The 20,672-nt window shown below is 46.9% G+C and overlaps 1 long non-coding RNA gene across 1 annotated transcript in view; it reads right to left on the bottom strand.

Annotated features, from left to right (window-relative positions):
* Positions 1 to 20,672, bottom strand: part of LOC144761388 (uncharacterized) — a 313,298-nt gene that overhangs the window by 153,493 nt on the left and 139,133 nt on the right. The window contains exon 3 of the long non-coding RNA XR_013595700.1: positions 8,091 to 8,178. This is a non-coding gene — a long non-coding RNA (uncharacterized LOC144761388). The remainder of the gene's footprint in view (positions 1 to 8,090; positions 8,179 to 20,672) is intronic.

Consider the following 20,672-nt stretch of genomic DNA (forward strand, 5'->3'; position numbering starts at 1 on the left):
CCCTCTTGCCATGTCTGTTGTTTGTATGCAGCGAGGTATCACAGGAGAAGGTTGGATACAACCCCTTTGAACTTCTGTATGGGCACCCTGTCAGAGTGTCTCTCAGCCTGGTAGAGGAAGGTTGAAATCAAGCTCCCAAGAAACCTTCTCAGGATGTGGTCAGCTAAATGCTGGATCCCCAGAGCCAGATGAACAGCTAGAAGAAGGTGAAGGGGAATCTGGAAGCGAGCCAGTAGTTATAAAACAGTGGTATGACCAGAAGTCATCTTTTGCTGAGTTTAAATTTAGCAAAAAAGTATTGGGCATGAAGCCGGTGGAGCCCAATGCCCTACAAGACCAATGGTCTGGGCCTTAATTGGTAAAACAGTTTAAGAGCTCTTGGACCTCAAGATGCCCAGGAACTTTTTATGAGTCCTGCATGTCAGTCACCTGAAACCTCACCTTAGGAGGTTGAAGTTTATCATGATCCTTGTCACTTATGATAGAGTGGAGGAGGAGAGTAACCATCTACCCATCCTCCTTTCTTCCAAGTTGTAGGATGCTCAGTAAAGGACTCTCCAATGTCAGTCCTGGAATACAGGATCCAAGCCAGATTTCTAGCATATCCACAGTTAGAGAAACTTAGTTATCTTAAAAATCTGGCATGGATCTTGCCCTCCTTGAGCGACATTGGAGAACCTTACCCTAGAGCAACAGGGGGACTGTCGCCATGAGGTGGAGCAGCTTGTCTCTTTCTTCTCCAGAAACCCAGGGTTAACTCACTAAATGGTGTACCACCAGTATTGACACCAGGTACATTATAACTAGTACAAAAAGACCTATAACTTGTAGGCAATCAGAGAATCATCTTTTTGTGGACACAACAATTATTGCATTGTCATTACAACAAATTACTCCCCTCTTATTAATTATAGGGGTAGTTGGTATGTCCCAGAGTTATGCCTTCTTTTAACACTCGCTCGTTCCCTTAAGAAGTAAAACTCAGCTGTGAGACAATACAAACACACACCTTAGTGTCAACATTAGGATACGAGGAAAAAAGTGTGTGAGAGCGAGATGGCACCTCACGGGCGCACCACCAACGGGAACCTGGCAGGTACTCACCAGGATTGCCCTGTTCTCATCATTGGCACCATCGAGCTCTTTAAAGGAAAATGTGTCCAAGAAAGCCAAAAAAGGAAAGTTTTTTGTGAAAAGAATATGCAGTGAAAAAAGACCACAAGACAACCAAATAGTGTCAAACAACATAAAATCACACACAACAACACAGATATGCAATTTTATTCTGTCTCTTGTGTTGGGTGTGGGAATTAAAAAGTAGGTATGGCTGCTAACTATCAAACCAACACTACTGAAGTAGTGTTGGTTTGATAGCAGCCATACCTACTTTTTCGCACACAAGTGGCACCAAGGACTTGCCTGACTGCCGTGAGGGGAACGGCTAACTACTCCGCATCTCTGCCATCGTCGCCTGCCGTGAGGGGAACGGCTCGTCGCTCTTTGCTCTCGTGCCCCACCAGTACCACCGCCGCCGCTGTGACTCCATTTCCCAGGTGCCCCGGCGGCTGTGGCGCGAGAGTGACGTCATCCGAGCGCCCGGAGGGGCGTTAAAGGACAGGAGCGCCGAGCGCTCATTGGGAGCGTTTTTCGCACACAAGTGGCACCAAGGACTTGCCTGACTGCCGTGAGGGGAACGGCTGGCTGCTCCGCATCTCTGCCATCGTCGCCTGCCGTGGGGGAAACGGCTTGTCGCTCTTTGCTCTCGCGCCCCACCAGTAACATCGCCGCCGCTGGGACTCCATTTCCCAGGTGCCCCGGCGGCTGTGGCGCGAGAGTGACGTCATCAGAGCGCCCGGAGGCGCGTTAAAGGACAGGAGCGCCGAGCGCTCATTGGGAGCGTTTATCGCACACAAGTAGCACCAAGGACTTGCCTGACTGCCGTGAGGGGAACGGCTAACTACTCCGCATCTCTGCCATCGTCGTCTGCCGTGAGGGGAACGGCTCATCGCTCTTTGCTCTCGCGCCCCACCGGTACCATCGCTGCCGCTGGGACTCCATTTCCCAGGTGCACCGGCGGCTGTGGCGCGAGAGTGACGTCATCAGAGCGCCCGGAGGCGCGTTAAAGGACAGGAGCGCCGAGCGCTCATTGGGAGCGTTTTTCACACACAAGTGGCACCAAGGACTTCCCTGACTGCCGTGAGGGGAACGGCTAAATACTCCGCATCTCTGCCATCATCACCTGCCGTGAGGGGAACGGCTCGTCGCTCTTTGCTCTCGCGCCCCACCAGTACCATCGCCGCCACTGGGACTCCATTTCCAGGTGCCCCGGCGGCTGTGGCACGAGAGTGACGTCATCAGAGCGCCCGGAGGCGCGTTAAAGGACAGGAGCGCCGAGCGCTCATTTGGAACGTTTTTCGCACACAAGTGGCACCAAGGACTTGCCTGAGTGCCTTGAGGGGAACGGCTAACTACTCTGCATCTCTGCCATCGTCGCCTGCCGTGAGAGGAACGGCTCATCGCTCTTTGCTCTCGCGCCCCACCAGTACCATCGCCGCCGCTGGGAATCCATTTCCCAGGTGCCCCGGCGGCTGTGGCGCGAGAGTGACGTCATCAGAGCGCCCGGAGGAGCGTTAAAGGACAGGAACGCCTCTCGCCCCGTGAGTCGCGCGCGGGAGCGCCCGGGCAAAGCCCGGGCCAAGGGCGGGCCCGTTTAAGCCCGTTCAAGACCGGAGAGGCCGGGTCGGGCCACCCCCCTTCCATTTACTATCCAGCACATCCGAGTGAGTACATTATCTATATAAACCTCTGTAACAAACCGGGAGATTTGCTATGCCACCTAAAGAGGCAAAGGGGAGGGCAGGTGCTGCAATATTTACGGGAGCTATGGACCAATTTATAACAAAGATGAACAGCTTTGTTGATGAGGGGATTACTATAATGGAGCGACGTGGCTCACATGAACTAGCTATTGCAAGAAGATCTTCTATGGGACTAATTGCGGACGCTCGGACTCCTGATAACTTGAATGCCAATAGTGGCTTAAGTACTTCCCCCATTTTAGAACTTCCAATTCCACAGCTACCCCTTTGTAATCTGTCACAGACTACCCTTAGTAGCCAGTCCACAGCCTCAGAATCATTGCTGTTATCCCCTCAAATGTTTCCTACTGTGCCCAGCGTAGTAAAGGTGTATATCACTAGGCAACAGTGTGGGAAGGACCCAGGGGCAATCCCTAAAAAAACCCATCAATTACCAAATAACACAGGTAGGAGGAAAAATAAAGGTCGTAAGGGCAGGAAAGTAAACCTACCCATTGCGGAGCAACCAGTCGTAAATTCACCCCATGGATTAACAGGCTCCACCCCGCCTAGCAGGGCGGCAGAGGCTCTAGATGGGTTACCAAGCCAAGAAACATGACAGAGGGTGTTGGAGGTTGAGTCTAATACTATCTATGACATTATTAAGCTCCTGTTAGCTCCACTAGAAGAGAGGTTGAGCAAGATTGAGGTCCATCTAAAAAGGATTGAACGTGATGTTTAGGGCCTTGTCGAACCCACTCTTAGAGTTATTTCACCCTCGGTTACTAAACTGTCTAAATTGCCTAAAACACGAAAGGAAAAAGTTATCGTTCCAGCAACCAACAATAAGTTAGTAGGCTTAAGTACAGCCCAGTCGGCTATATCTGTTCCCGTAGCTATTCCTACTGATAAAGAAACAACTCGTCCCAATGTAAATAATTCATGCCAATGCAAGAAGATCTCAGATCAAAACATGTCTGGTGGGGGGGGCACCGACTAACCGACTTAATGCGGGTAATAAGATCTTAAATCTACCACCGGAGGTTTGCCCATTTGTGGTGGTCCTAGCGGGGGTTCCAGAACTGGGCAAAAACGAGAGGGAAAGCCCTACAAAACTATGGAATAGGGTCGTACACTGGCTAAATACGAATAGACCCTTGCCCCTGCACCTAGTAGGTAAAATACTTATGATTCGCAGGACGCCATGGGTGGGACACTTGGCTAAAAACATAAGGGGTGATTGTATTTTGATCAATTTCAATAACCCTAGAATTGTCGATTATATCTGCAACTGGAGATACCCTAGCACAGGCACGACTGTCCACTCCCTCCCACTAACCTACTTCTATCCCCCTGGCCATTTTGCTCCTCAGCTTGACGGATGGACTATGGTTCCTGGGAGTAGGAGGGGCCCAGCACAAGGAGAATGGCCTATGCCCCCCTTAAACATTGATAGGTTCTTTGATCATAACCGTTATGACTGTCTTGAGGCAGTCGATTGACCCGATGATGTCGAAAGAGAAATAAGTATTTCTTCTTCCCCCCGGGTGATCATTCTTTAGACCCACCTGTATTGCAACAGTCAGCGGGTATAAAGTCCACTGATATAGCCCCGGACTCCGGGAGTACTATAAACACCAATGCCAACCAGGCCATGGGTGAAACTGCAAGTGTCCTAGTCCATAGTAAGGATAATGTTAGCAATCTTAAAATTGTTTCATGGAATGTGGCAGGTCTGCGAAACAAGCTCTTGTTATCTGATTGGATTGGCTTTATTAATGGGTTTGACATTTGCATGTCTCAGGAGACATGGAGTTTGGAACCACTGCACATGCAGGGATTTTCTTGCTTTTGTGTACCCGCTACCTCGGTTGGACGTGGTCGTCCTTATAGTGTGGGTAAGGGTTGACCTCAACCTTAAGATTACACACCACACCCCCTCCTGTCCGGACATTATGAGACTCTCTATTGAGGGTATAAATGGTGCCCCCGCTTGGGAATTCTTTAATGTATATGCAAGAGGTACCCGGGGGGGGCCAAACGCCCACAATCGATATTTTAACTGACTTGCTGAGGCTGTGTGCTCCTGATTCCTTAGTTCTGGTCGCTGGGGACTTTAACTGCTCGTTCGAACCCTTGGCAGTAGAAGACATTCTTGGAGTGCACGAAGATGATGCACAATGGGGCGTTCCGTCTCTAACCCTCAAGCCCGTGCGGAGATGGTCTCCTGTAGTCATTCAATTAAATGGTTTAATGATCGAAACAGGTTTAAGAGCTGCCAATGGCCGGACTACCTCCGATGCTCAGGGAGCCAACACCTACAATAGAGTATCGTGTGAGAGTAGGATTGACTACATAATGATAGATAGGAGGACTTGGAAGTCAGTAGTGGATATGGTCATTATACCATCGGTGGAGAGTGACCATAACCCCCTGTCCCTCACATTGCTAGATCCATGGCATAGAAGGGAGCGTATACCATCAAATAGCGGGGGGCTAATAACCAAGCAATTTATCCCATCCAATTGTAATAGATTTCTCAAGTGGCCTAAATTCTGTCTGGACGAGTCTAGACTGAGCAAGCTGGATGGAATTCTTGCCGAGCAGTCAGTAAGGCTATCTGTAGCTTGTGATGAGGCGGCTGGGTCAGCAGAGGTAGAAGATATCTATACTGCCACCATGGATCAGATTGGCAAGTTGTTTACGGTTCCAGCCAAGAAGAGTCTGGCAACTACCAAACCACCTCAGGATTGGTTTGATAGTAACTGTAGAAGGAGGAAAACCAATTTAATTACTGCCATCAAATCTTCTAATCCAGTATCTGTCCGTTCGGCCAGACTGTCCTATAGAAAGGCAATTACAGACGCTAAAAGGGCTTGGGAAGAGTCCCATTGGGAAAACCTCAGAGATGCAAGCCAAAATAAGGAAGGTAATTTATTCTGGTCACTAGTCAGAAAATCGACTGGTTGCGATTCGAACCAAATTCCAAATCATATTACGGACAGTGAATGGTTTGAACATTTTTCTAAACTCTACGGTGGGAATGAACTGCCCGGAGTCCCTTGGCATTTGAGCGGTGCTCTGGATGATGGTTCCCGGCGGCTCGCACCCACTAGAGTTAATAACAAAGAGGTTCTTGCTGCAATAGCCAAAATAGTATCTTCCAAAGCCCCAGGACAGGACGGTGTTCCAGGCGACCTTTTTAAAGCTAATCCTGATGATTGGGCAATGTATTTCGCTACCCTAATAGACGCATTGCTGGCGGGCTCACCGGTTCCTAATTCTTGGAAGGCGGCTGAGGTGATTCCTATCTACAAGAAGGGTCCTAGGGAGAATCCTGCCAACTACCGCCCAATTAGTCTAATAGACTCTGGACAAAAATTGGTGGGCAGGGTTCTCCTGGAGAGGATCCTCTCGTGGGCAGAGGAGCATAAGATCCTTTCCCCTTATCAGGCATGCACAGGTACAACTGACCAAGTGTTTAGGTTGTTACTCCTTCACTGGAAGGTGGTTACCATTGGCAAAGGTAGTCTTTATTTGGCATTTATTGACTTAAAGACCGCCTTTGACCTGGTTCCCCGAGACCGCCTGTGGACTATATTGGAGGAGATGGGGCTTCCCCCACCAATCTTAAACCTTTTGGCACGCATGCACGATGGTACCTATGCCCGTATTAGATGGGGCTCCCAAGGGCAAAAAACCAATAGGATTCCTGTGAACCGAGGGGTACGCCAGGGCTGCGTGTTAGCCCCAACACTCTTTTTGTTGTTTGTGAATGGTGTGATCTCTTTTCTGCTTGAAATAAATGCAGATGCTCAGGTTCTGGCGGGCGATAAAGTGCCCACCTTACTTTTTGCAGACGACACATTGTTGGTCTCGAAAACCCCCGTGGGCCTGCAAAAGTTGCTGAACCGCTTCTGTTTGCTTTGTAAACTTAGGGGCCTTGTCATTAACACCTCGAAAACTAAGCTCCTCTACTTCAATCCTAGTAAGTCCTCCAGGTCCACCCTCTTTCTTGACGGATAACCACTGGAGCGTGTAAAAGAATTTGACTACCTGGGAATTAGAATTTCACAAAACTTGAAGTGGCAGCCCCATATTGATAAAATGCTTTTAAATCATAAAAGGGTGGCTGGTGCTTTGGGGCGAGAACATCGTATGTCTACCTCTAAGCCCGTTGCCCCTGCCCTGGATATTTATGCTGCAAAAACTGTGGGCAGCGCCCTCTACGGTGCAGAGTTGTGGGGTTTCGATTGCATTAGCGGTCTTATCACCTCTGAGAATAAGTTCCTTAGAGAGCTGGTATCCCTCCCAATGGGCACCCCCATCAAACCATTATTGAGTGATCTGGGTCGCCGCTCCATCCGGGACCTAGCCAGGCTAAGACCTCTTTTATACTGGGCTAGGTTATGGCGGACCCCAGAGCTCTCAAAGTACCTAGATGGTTTGAAAGAGGTCATGAATCTTAATGGCTCCCATAAAATCAGCTGGATCCGTAACATTAAGAAGCTTCTGAAGAACACTGGCTTGCCAATCGATTGGGAGCTTGGAGTTCCTTTATCTAAGCCTGAAAGTAAGCGAGTTTACTGGAACTGGGTGGACGAGCAAGATCTAAGGGACCTAAACCAAGGAAGGCTGACCGAAGAGTTTAAACAGCACAAACCCAAGCCTCGTTTGGAGCCTTACTTGGATTTTATCAAAAAACCAGAGATAGATCCCTATTCATTCAGTTCAGGCTGGGAAACCTACCCTTACATGATTACACCTGTAAGTGGAAGCCCCCGTACCAAACCCCACCTGACTGCCCAATTTGTGAAGGTGTCACTGAAAGTATCGCTCACGTCTTTTTTGCATGCCCAGCCTATGTAAAACCGAGACAGAAATGGCTAAAACCCGTCTGTTTATTGCTCGGAACCAGGAATCATTCCGCAGCACTTAGAATACTCAAGGCTGACACTAGTACAAGCTTAGTGTGTGGGGTTGCCAAATTTCTGAGCTGGGTTTGGATAATTAGAGCAAAGGCTATGAGATGACTCAGTTTTAGTTAATTTTTAACATCCACAGAGCTGCTAACGTTTAATATGCCTTTTAAATTATTTATTGTAATATGAATGTTTTTACTGTAACCAACTTTGTAAAATGTAAGATTTATGAATTGCGTTTTTTTCTTTTAAATTTTGTATGTCCTTTTATGATATCTTGTATATCGAAATAAAGCTTTGATGATGATGAATAAATAATAGAGTCCAGCAAAACAACGGGGTGCCAATACTGAAAATAAACATTTTCTACCTTGATTTGCAGGGGTTCAGGTAACCAAAATCTTAGAACATATTATCTTCCTTTGCAGTTATCAGAACTTCAAATGACGCTGTAACGGCTAAAAGAAAAAATAAATCAATATGTATTTTTTAATACATCCCACATTTGTTTTTCTCAGTTTTTGTCCTTTGCCATCATATTGCTTTATGATCCCACTAATATCAAATCCACAAACATAACTGAAATTGTATACAGAGTGAGGAATGATCTTTAGGCTGCAGTTAAGAGAGTTGGATGTTGTGGTAGTGCAAAAGAATCAGGGGAGCAACATTTCACATCTATATAAGGCCTCAATCACAATGAGGCCATTAATCCTATCTTGGGTGCAAAATCATATTTGCATCCAAAATGGGATTATGTATCTGATAGCAATTTACCATGGTTATATTCTGTGCACCAAGTGCTCACTTTGAAATTGGTAATAGCATGTCCTATTGGTGCATTATTCCCCAGTTCAAGGTGCCAAACTCAGAGTTTTGCAAGCTGTGCAGCATTTTGAGGGACCCTCATTATGCAGATTACAGAGTAGAGGCTGTCCAAGCGTTACTGAATTACCATGGCTATTAGATGTCACTGATGTATGTAAAAGACAATGGGAGATTTAATCTGGAATTATGGGTGTTGCTTGATATTTTGTTGGTTATGTGGGATTGCAGAGTAATCACTGTTTTTATTTTTTGAGAGAGATCAAAGATGAGTACTCTCATCCTAATTGTCATGACCGATCTTGGACTCAGGGGAAGGTATAGTGTCTACTATACATTCCAATGCCACCTTTAAAGTGATGTATCTTGGATAAAAGTGATCTTCTGTATCTAACATAAGGTGCACATCATGAACTTTAACAGTATGCACTCTCATGCCCCACGTAGCCCTGCATTATCTAAACAAGGTAGTGAGTAATGCATTTTTAGATCTCAGAAATAAACACAGCTCTATCAATCTATGTATTTTTGCCTGTGGATCATATCATGACAATGTTTGATTCTTAGAGGATTTCATAATTATTCTTTTAGCAATGTGTGGGAAAGTTGTCTCTTAGTAGATGGGGGTACTGATCATCAGCTAGCATAATGGTTGTATGATACAACAATGCAAGCCTTATTCAGACATGCTTAAACAATGCGGTCTGAACCACGACTGAGTTTTTACCACGCATGCCTTTACCATGCTTGCCTTTACAATGAATTTTATTGTAAAGGCATGATTGGTAAAGGGATATGCATGGTAAAGATCAGACAAATATCCAATGAAGGGATTTTGCATTGCGCACAAATAGTGCATTCTAGCACCACAAAGCTTAAAGTGCCTTTTTCAGCTATCTGGTTATGCTGGACCAGGACAAAGCCAAAGTTTAAGGCTACGCTGGAGCACAGGACGGAAAGGCTGAGTGCTGGGTCCCGATTAACGGACTCAGACTTGGAGCTTTTCTCTCATCAACGGGGCTCATCTGCAGGTCCTCGTGTTTCTCCGAACAAAGGTTTGATTCAACAATGGTGGCCTGCTGCAGTGCAATGCCTCGGTGAGCCTTCTGGAAGTTTTTTACCTCAAATTCGAAAGCAAGGACCTCTGATGCTTTCAGTGGCACAAACCAGCACAGTCAGACCGATTCACAAGTCGACGACAGTGGCTTGAAGTCAAGCCCATCTCCTACTGGAGATTTTCTGAAAAATTTGCAGAACGTTTTGGAACTTTTAAATCTTGAAGTTTCTACGTTCCTTTGGGGGACATTAGTGTCCACTAGCTCAGTACAAGAGTTCAGAGACTCTGGATTGCCTCTTTGGGGCTAAGACTCAAGTTTACATAATGCACTTGCGCAATCCTGAAAAAATCTAGTTACAACTGGTCAGCTTAAGTGATCCTCGCTTTGGGTTTGCAGGTGACTTCTTCCAGCTCTGTTGTACCTGTTGCTGATCAGGGAGTCCACTCTTTTTTCCTTTTAAGTCAGCAGAGTATTTTCTTTGTGGAGCTTTGAGAGTGCAGCAGGTGCCGTCCTTTTCAGTGCAAGCATTCTGTGGTGTAGTCCATGGGTGCAGCAGACCAATCCTTCTTTTTTCTGTTGTTCTAGACAGTGTTCTGAGGATCTCCTGCAGCTCTTCCATATTTATCCTCTGTCTGGGCTGGCAAGAGTGGGGGACATCCCAACCAACAGGGGTACAGTTACCTCCCTCTGTTATGACTACTACTTGCGATATATGACATATTTATGACCCAGAATGCACTGTTTTGCCAAAATTCTAACTAGGGAATATCTCTCCAATTATGTTGTGCAACCCGACCCACAGGTGTGACTAACATCTGACTATGCTCCCCTTTCAGCCCCTCTCCTAATCTGATTTGGGGGCTCTCATGTGGCTGGGGATCAAGGAAGTGGGGTGGCATGGGTCCCTTTGACATCTGTTCTCCTGCTCTTGAAGCCCAAACCCCTTCTTCTCCATGACTTCTCCAGGAAGTAAATCTCCTCCCACCAAATGGCTGTATTTTTCAGCCCCAGACCTCTTCACACCTACTCAGGGAACAGATTGGCTCAGGCTATCAATGGCTGACCAATCAGAAGCGGCTGCTACATGGCTGTTTTAGGTAACTACAAGATAGTAAGTTGTAAAACTACTTTCCTGTAATAATTACATTACATCCAACTTTTGCAAGTTGTTAGATTTAGTGAGCCCATTAATTTGAAACTCTAAGTGATATACCTAGCTAGGTCCAAGCATTAAACTCTTTAGGTTTAATAAAGCCTTTCCATATTAGCCTATGGGGCTAGCAGCACTACAATAGGGAAAATCCAACGTTGGCTGTTGTTCCTTACAAGGGCATATAAAAACATATTTTATATTGCCCCTGCTTTTTATGACAATGCACTCTACTCTTGGGTCACTTAGGGGTGACATTAGTTATAAAAAGGTAGTTTTGGGCTTTAGAAGTCCTTTTAATTCCAAAGTTGAATGTGGACATAGTTTTATTTTAAAACCAATCTACAATGCAGGCCTGGCTTTACAATGACTCCATACATTACATCAGTGCACACTTAAGTGAATTAAGTCCACTGGGGTCTCTAAATCTACATGCCCTACCATATTCCAGGGACTCTTAGGTAGGTTGTCTTGGCCAATTGGAATTTTACCAAGTACCATATACCTTTAGAGGACAGACTAGTGGCCATGAGCCTGGTTAGCAGAGCCCAGTGCACTTTCAGACAATGGAACCACCAGCATCAGCCACAAAGTGGGGGTGTCAGGGCAAACAGGATGACTTTCCCATACAATGTATGTATATCATACTGATGAGTTTTTTTTTATTTATTTGTGTAGAGTTCATGCATGCTAGGAATGAGGCGGAGATTGATAAAATCTTTAAAACAATGTAAGAAAGAGAGACATGGAACTTAATCAGCAGATAGTCTTACATTATTAACGGCCTCCCATGAGTTCTGGTCATTCGGGTCACCCTTCAACTCAGACATTAGTTTCTCCTAAATAAGGTTTCAAAGATGAGTGTGCACATCTATGACAGTCTCTTCCAGCAGAACATTTTCTGCTGGCTTGATGTTTAAAGAGTTAAGAAGGTGATTTCCATGTTTTTCTATTGACTGTATTCTTGTTTTAAAATGTGCTCTTCTATTACAATCTGCACTTTTTCAAGACTTTTTTGTTTGTTTGTATTAAATTTGGTACTTTTTTTCAATCGATATGCATGACCATTTAGAAAATTGATAGCTTTTAAACTCAGAAATGCATTGTTGACTTCGAAAGTAAATGTAGTTAAAATCACTAGTTAACACATCGTCTATTTAATGGTCAAGGAAAGTGTAATTATGTTGAAGCTTTCAGTGCCTCACCAGAACCTTATTCGAACTCACTTCGCTTGATTGCAATAGTGGTGTAACAGGATTATTTTTGTTTTAGTATGATTTTATGTTTGTTTAGCAAAATCCAACAGCTTGATTCGTTTTCGGACTTTTCCTGCTTTCTTACAAATGCCATTAATTATAAAACTCGTGATGCCATGTTTAACTTCTCTTAAGATCTTATGCCACAGGATTTGTGTAGAATGCAGGTGCTGCATGTCATGTTTTTTTACCTCACAGGTGCACATGTTTGTGCTTTTAGTTTGGTTGTGTGTATGTTCCCATTTCTTTCTTTCTGTAGTTCTATAAAATGGCATGTGGTTTTAGCATTCAATTTCTATGTAAATCTCGGTACACATGCACATATCACTAAATTACATGGGGGCATATTCTCAAGAACATGTGAAAACCATTGCAAAAGGAACTTGACACAACTTCCAACATTGCAGTCTATTGCGGTAAAATAATGTTGTGTTAACAAAGCATAATCAACACGGCGGTACCATGCGATATTACCCAGATAACGCACCAACTGACCGCGTTGAAATCAAGGCCACGCTGCAAAAAGACAAAACGCAAATACAAAGCTGCGATGAGGCCAATCGCGATGAAAAAATCAGCAAAATAAGCTGCAGGCCTGCAATTCACAATCGTCAGGTGGGAAAAATCACCAAATCACAAACAAATGCCATACAACAGTGAAGCACAATGGATTTTACCAAAACAAGTATGGAGGAGAACCAGAAGCCCACAAGCCCACTGGAGGACCTGCCTGGAACCTCAGGGTCAGTCGGAGAAAGCTAAGGAGAAGAAGAGTAGGAAGAGGCGCTTCATTCCACAGGAAATCAGGATCCTGATAACGGAGGGGGTTGAACACCATCAACAACTGTTCGTCAACTCCACTGTGTCATTGGCAACAAAAAATGGACTATGGCAGTCCATCATGGACAAGGTGAATGCAGTCGGAGTGCTGGAGAGGACAATAGAAGAGGTCAAGAGGTGCTGAGAATCACCAACACCCGGAAGGCAGCAATGCAGACTGGAGGTGGGAGTCCTGCGCCACAGAAGGAGCTGGACGACATGGAAGAAATGGTGTCCACAGTCATCAGTGTGGAGACGGTGTCTAGAGTCGGGGGACCGGACACTGCTCAACATGAACGGAAACAACAGCACCAGGGTGATTAACGACCAGGGACTGGGGAGCGGGGGGAGATGGCCACAATGGCACACATGCACAATTGAGCTTTGCACATCTGCAGACAAACCATGCCCAAGAACCCAATTATCACCAAGAGACCAATGTACTCAAGTATGCAACATCTCAGCACTATATAAGCACAGAAGTCAAAGGCACATCGCAGAAAAGGGATAAGGGGCAGGAAAACAGAGCAGAAGGGGCCACACCCCCACAATGCAGCGCACACACATATCATGCAGAGCTCATCAACATTGACAACAATGTGGCGCAAACTGCAACACGTCCACAACAGAACACAGGACACAACTGGTGCTGACTGGGTGTAGACACTGGCCAATAACAAGAGGCATTGCAGGGAAATGTGAGATGATAATGTACAAGTACAAACACACACACTTCTGTTGTCGAAATGTCCTCTGTCCCCCATCAAATAGGCAGCTCCTCCCAAACAGCCATGATGTACACAGTAATGCAGTCAGTATGTAAACATGTACAATGCGACAACACACATGTGAACACATTGTTAAACTGCATCTCTGAACCTCTCTTCTCTGATGACAAAGAGGACCACCACACCTTCGAATCTGACACCCTCCAAGAGTTAATTGACAGTCTTCGCAGCCCACCTCCAGGAGCAGGCAGCCCAACTGCAACGAGGAAACCCCACCCCCTGCACAGACCACACTGCAAGCAGAACCCACCCCCATGGCAGCCTCCCAGGCTTGCTGAACAGGTGCGGTTGGGCTTCAACCATATAGCATATAAACTAGATGCCATACGTAGGTGTCTAAGTCCCATCAGGGACCACTCGCAGTGCCTAACAGACACCCACAGTCCGCTCCATGCTCTCCAACGAACCTTGGCTGACATCGGCAGAGTCCTGACCCAGAGACAAGAATGACTGTCTTGTCAGAGTGGCTCCAGCGAGCTCGCCCGGGAGGTGGGAAACATGCGGAGGCTCAATGAGACCATGGAGCGGGCCAATGCGGAAAGAGCAGCTGCCATGGCTGTAAACCAGCAAGTGGTAGCTGGGTTCATCAATGACCTCAAAACCATCCTCATGGCATTGCTGCCACAAGGCCTGGCGCTGATGCATGCTGCTGCTTCCACTACATCCATATCTCCACCCCCTGAAGTGTCAGTGCCACACAGTGCTGGAGAAAGGCCAGCTCCACCCACACGTGAGGCACATGGAACAGCAGAGGACGAAGAGGCAGATGAAAGCGCCATTGTGGTAAGAAGGACGCAGACGCATTGATCTCCGCCATATGGCCGGTTTCTGCTTAGTTCTGCCCTCTGCATCATCACCTTCCACTGTCCCCTGATACACTCTGCGACACTCACCTTGGACCTCGCAATGGACTGCAATATTCTGTTTGATCGCCAATGACACAGCAAGCAGACTGCGGACTGAACTCTTACTCTTCCTTTGGACTTGCCATTCCATGAAGGACTCTGGCTGGCCCTCGACGGGCCAACATTTTAAAGTGGGGTTTGCAGGGCCCTGTACTGCTCCATATGCAACACTCCACTGAATGTGCATTAAACATTCCGAATCACATAGATGTGTTGTGTCTATGGTCTTTCAAGTGTGGTAGTATTGATGAATGTAGGGTCAGTGAATTCCTCCTACGTCCATGTTGCTCATGTCGTTGGACTTGGGTCACAGGGTAATACATTGCTGAATGTTGTCCGGGTGGCACTGATGCAGCAACAGACACACACACATTTGTTACTTCCTTGTCCAGCCCCATACGGAACAATGCCCAGAGCCCCAGGGTCATTTTTCAAACCCTTACGCTGGACTGGCATACACCAGTCCAGCCCACTACGCTAACGCTCCAGGGGGGATAACAACGCATCATGTGCCAGAACTTCCCTGTAGTGATCTGCTGCTCACAGGACAGTTGTCAGCATGCCACAGCCACTCCCTCATCGGTGGTTTACACCCACACCAAACCCGTCCAGCATATGCGTCACAGCACAAATGACCCTGCCATTGAAAAAGGCCGGGCGCACATGCTCGGTGCCATTTCCAACCTCTGTCGGGGTGTATCCGTGTGGTGTGCATGTAGGCATGGAGGCCCAGGGGCATGTGACATCACATTCTGCAGTACCGGAGGTGACATAAGGGTGTCCGCACCACAATATTCAACCATAGAGGGTCCATGACTAACGGGGCACAGACTTGGTGGCACTGGATACACTGCGACCGGCACAGGAACCCCGCCACAGGACGATGACGTTTGGTGCACTGAGATAGGGGCACCGTAGGTGCTGAGCAGGTGTGCAGCCTGCGATGATGCCCCAGCCCGGCGGTACGGACTGCTTAGGATTTGCATCTCCTCGCAGGTTACAGAGTTAGTGGCATCTCAAGGGCTGAGCGGGTGTGCTGCCTGCGATGATGCCCTGTGCACTGGTATGTCCTCTGCCATGGCAAAATCTAGACCCAGCATCAAAAGTGAGACCTGGAGGTCTGCGGAGCGGAGCTGCATGATGTGGAGGGGGCCATGTCAGCAGGCACTCGGCTTGTGGCTTGCAGCGGCACGTGGTGGTCACTCTTTTCTACAGGCCAGTGGCGGAAGGTGAGCAGTGAGACCTGGGTGCGTTAGGATGGGCATGCACCTCTGGGCAGTGGGTGGGGCTGGGGTGCAGCTGCCTGGGTTCGCATGGGTGGGCATGCACCGCTGGGCGGCGGGAGAGGCTGGGGTGCAGCTGCCTGGGTGCACAGGGGCAGACAGGCGATGATGTTGTATACAATTGTATGTACTGTGCCATTCATGTATCTGGACTCTGTTTCAGATGACGGGTCAGTCTCAGATGTGGGAACTGGTGAAATGCACTACATACCGCCACATGGTTGGAAACACACCGGTGGCAGCAGGTGAGCAGTGTGGCCTCGGTGCGCAGTGTCGGCACTCTCTCTCCCTGTCCCTCTCTTCTTTTCTCTGTGTCTCTCTCCCCCTCTCTGTCCATCTATCTCTCTCTCCCCCTCTCTGACCAACTATCTCTCTCTCCCTCTCTTTCTCTCTCTCTCCTTCACTCTCTCTCTGTCTGTCTATCTCTCTCTCACCCTCTCTGCCCATCTATACCTCTCCCTCTCTTCCTCTCTCTCCTTCTCTCTCTCTCTGTGACTTGATTTGCGCAGGACACACCTTCTCAACATGATTTTTGACTTGCAGGCTGTGACCTACAGATTGTCCCGAGGGGAGCCGCCATGTGTCTTCATTTGTTGCTTCGAGGGTGAATGTGTGATGCTAATTTTTGTGACGACATATGCATGTAACCAGATGTGATTGTGCGACATCAGGTGGATTATTTGGTACATGATTCTGTGTAGTTGATGTGGCTTGTCTTTGGTCGGGGTGAGGGGGTCCGGGGAGGGCGTTCCTGGGGGTGGTGGTGGTGGGTGTTGCGGTCGTGTTGGGGCTCCGAGCTGCATGATCAGTGGATCCATGGCATCTGTTGCCCTTCATGTTTGGCTCTGGCCTAGGCTCCTTTTTCTGTTGCAGGCTGTGGTCCAGCTTTGTACCAGGTCAGAGCAGGTGTTAGTTTCCTGCTGCTAAAGCGCCTGATCGCATGTTTTGTGGTTGTATCACCGATCTGGCTGGTCGTTGAGAATGTTGCAGAGTAGTGTTGTCGTGGTTTTTTGCTCGGGCATTCCTACTCGGCATTTCATTAGCGATAGTTGCGGTGGTCATCTGTGGCAATGTTTTTTGCGGCTGCTATCGCAGGTAATCTGGTGCTATGGGCTGTTAGTACCAGCTTGTGAATGGAGTGATAAATGTATCGCGACTTTGGCTGCGATAAAGTGCTGTTAACTCGGCGATAGCTCCTTGAGAATATGCCCCATAGTTTCAACACCAAATGGATATTACTTATTTTCAAATATCCTCTAATATTGTTTTAAAGAATTGACAGGAGCTGATACACCAACTTTAACGAAGAGTATAGAAAGGCAAATCCAGTTTTCATTAGGATTCCATTCTTGAGTATTACAATGTAATTATTTTTTCAGTTTAGGGCACGGTTTTGTGTCATATTAAATTCAGTTGTTTTATCTCACGGAAAGATCATGTTTTAATAGAATGCTATTGATATTTATGGTATATAAAATGTGTTGATTTAATTTTCATGGCAAGCAGCTTGGCCGTTTAAAATGTGATGCCTTTAGCATTCAAACAGAGTGTTACCGGTGAGTTGATTTTGACTTGAGTCCCGTCTTCGTTTTTTATATCAAATATATCGAAGTTATACGTCTTGGACATATCAAAAGAGTGTTCTCTGGTGTTTGAGAAACCACAAACAGGAGCAGGAGAACAGACAACTGGCCTCACTTGGATAAGTTAGGAAAGCCCTCACTCACCACCTAGTAGTGACATGCTTCATCATTGGGCCCCACTAAAGAGGCAGAGTGCCTCTTTAGTGTGCTTTGACGCCAGAATTACTGTGGGGCAGGTTTTGTGAGTTCAGGCGTGCAGTGAAAGTAAATTATATTATATAGTGAGGGAATTAAAAAGATGAGATAAATTCAAGCTCCATTGTGAGCTGGCGGCTTTTTTCCGCAAACTCAAGCTTAAGTCATTTTTTGAAGGAAAAGAAGATCCTAACGAAGCAATCCGCAAAGGAGACACCGGACTAAGACTGGACTCTACCTTCACACCACCACCGCACACAGTCCCAGCAGCCATCACTGCTTTTGAGCAGGCTGTATTTCAAGACCTAGAAACGTGTCAGGACCCAACCACCTTTGGAAACTTCAGCACTGCAGAACACCAGGCACTGCAGAGTCTCCAGAACGATCCGGATATTACAATGAAACCGGCGGATAAAGGCGGTGGCCTTGTGATACAGAACACAACGGACTATGACAAGGCTTGTCAGGTCCTTCTTGATGACCGGAAAAATTATACCCCTCTACTCAGGGACCCTACCACGGAACTGAGGGTACGGATCACCACTCTAGTCAGAAGAGCGGAGGAAGATGGGCAACTGTCTAAGAATGAGGCAGACTTTCTAAGTACCAACAACAGTGTAATCCCCTACTTTTACACTTTACCAAAGACACATAAAAACAGGATGCCCCCTCCAGGACGACCCATCGTCTCTGGCATAGGCTCCTTGTTGGAACCCTTGTCACGATTTTGTGATCACTATCTGAAACCAATTGTTCAGAACACGCCTACCTATCTCAAGGATACAAAAAGCCTACTCCAACTTCTGCAAGACCTTACTTTCACCGAGCACTCAGTGACACTTGTCACCTTAGACATCGAGAGCCTTTACACCAGTATTCCCCAGGACGACACCATCAGGGTCTTGGGGGAAGCTCTAGATACGGTGGTCTGGAACTACCAGACATCCAAGGAATTCATTATTGAGTGTGCCACCTTAGCACTGAAAGAGAATTTTTCCTCATACAAAGGACAGCTCTACCTCCAATGCACAGGTACTTCCATGGGCAGTACTTTTGCCCCTAGTGTAGCGGGTCTATATGTTGCCAACTTTGAGGCGAAACATATTCTACCACCCAATGGTCCTTTCAGGCCTGCAATACTAATATGGAAACGTTACATCGACGATGTCCTTATGATCTGGACTGGCAATGATGAACAACTGTCAGCTTTCCTAATATGGATCAACACTCTGGATCCAAACCTAAAATTCACTCACACCCCCAGCAGAACGGAGGTGGTCTTCCTGGATGTAACAATTATGGTCAAGGGTACCAGTCTATTAACCAAAATGCACTATAAGACAACAGCCAAAAATAACTTGTTAGTGTTCATGAGCTTCCACCCCCGCCCATTGAAAGAGAACCTACCGTATGCTCAATACCTGCGTATTAGGCGAAACTGCACCAATGTACAGGACTTCAAGGCGCAATCACTTGGCCTAACTGAAAAACTGAAATCAAGAGTCTACCCATTGGCCACTCTAAATAAAGGGTATAAGAGAGCGCGCAACCAACCTCGAGAGGCCCTCTTGGAGGATAAGACCAACACCTCCGACGAGATTCCACTCACGTGCGTAACTACATATAGTAGTCTGTCCAACATGATGAAAAAATCCATACACAAGAATTGGAAAATAATATCAAGTATCAAGAGAACTTGGGAGAAACCTCTATTTTCTTTCAAGAAAGGACGCAGTTTGAAAGACGCATTGGTCCATACCCGCCCTAGGGAGACTGCACCAGCAGCAGCACGATCTGTTAGAGATTGATGGGGTCTCCCAAGAGTTATAGGGCACTTTCCATGTTCGAACTGTAGCGTATGTCATCTCACAACTCCTTCCAAATCCCTAACACTCGAACCAGGAAAAATATGGACGCAAAGAGAACACACCAATTGCAACTCACCCAATGTGATATACCTGATCACATGCCCATGTGGCCTTCGCTATGTAGGTATGACAAGCAGGAAGGTCAAGCAGGGGATCTGCGAACATAGAAGCAACATTAGGTGCAAAAAAATCACCACGAAAATGAGCAGACATTTTCTTGAGAAAAACCATACCACCAACGACATGCGGTGGACTGTGATAGAACAGCTGAATACTGGTAGTAACATCACCAATCGACTGTTCGAAAAAGAACAGAGGTGGGTCTATAGATTGGGGACCCATCTTACTGGTTTGAACGATAAAATCCCGTGGAACTCTGTATTGAAATAACTCTCTACTGTACTGGAAAAACCACCCCTGTATACCAAACAACTAAGCACTTGACTATCCCTCGAGAGACCAATGAAGTCATACATCTTCTGTCTACTGTCAAGGCTTAACCCTAAATAACCTCAACCAGACCTACAACTTTACCGCACCGTCAAACCTGTGTGAAGGGTGGAATTGGACTTAACTATCTGCTGGTCACTAGGCTTTCACTACATATAGCGAGCGAGATAGTGCACTATCACCTAGACCCGTGACCCCCCTCTTTGGGTAACTAAATGTGATCCCCCACCATGTGGGTTCAAAACGGTCGCTTCTGCCACCTCTGCATTCCCAGGTTGTATTAAACATCTCCATTTCTGAGTCCAAATTTCCCAACTCTCTGTATTAAGGCCTAAATCGATGGTTTAGTAATCTGTGTCACTCAAAAACCGCCAGGTTAATAAAGCTGGCCGTTTTGACTACGACGTCCACTAAGCGGATTTATAAACCATCGCTCTAGTGTTTTCTGAGCGTGTCAGTACTATGTGATACATTCCCTAGGCAACGTCAGCCTACTTCATAAACTATAGTCACGGGGACGGGCCGAAGTTCTGACGCGGTCCCATGTGACCCAACGTCACGATTCAATCCTACCCCAATTGGCCATTGCTATGAGACTCCGCCTACCAGCCCCCGGAAACAGCCGCTCCGACCACGGAATCACTTTAAAACAATCCCGCCGGCCCTCGCCCCTGATCGTCGGGGTCCGGTTTGAGGGTTCTGCAGGTACACAGATGGTGCCTAGCGTCAAGGGCGTAAGTGAAGATCTGAATGCTGATGGATCTCATATGGC

Source organism: Lissotriton helveticus, chromosome 6 (assembly GCF_964261635.1).
Source record: "Lissotriton helveticus chromosome 6, aLisHel1.1, whole genome shotgun sequence".
In the NCBI taxonomy this organism is placed as follows: Eukaryota; Metazoa; Chordata; class Amphibia; order Caudata; family Salamandridae; genus Lissotriton; species Lissotriton helveticus.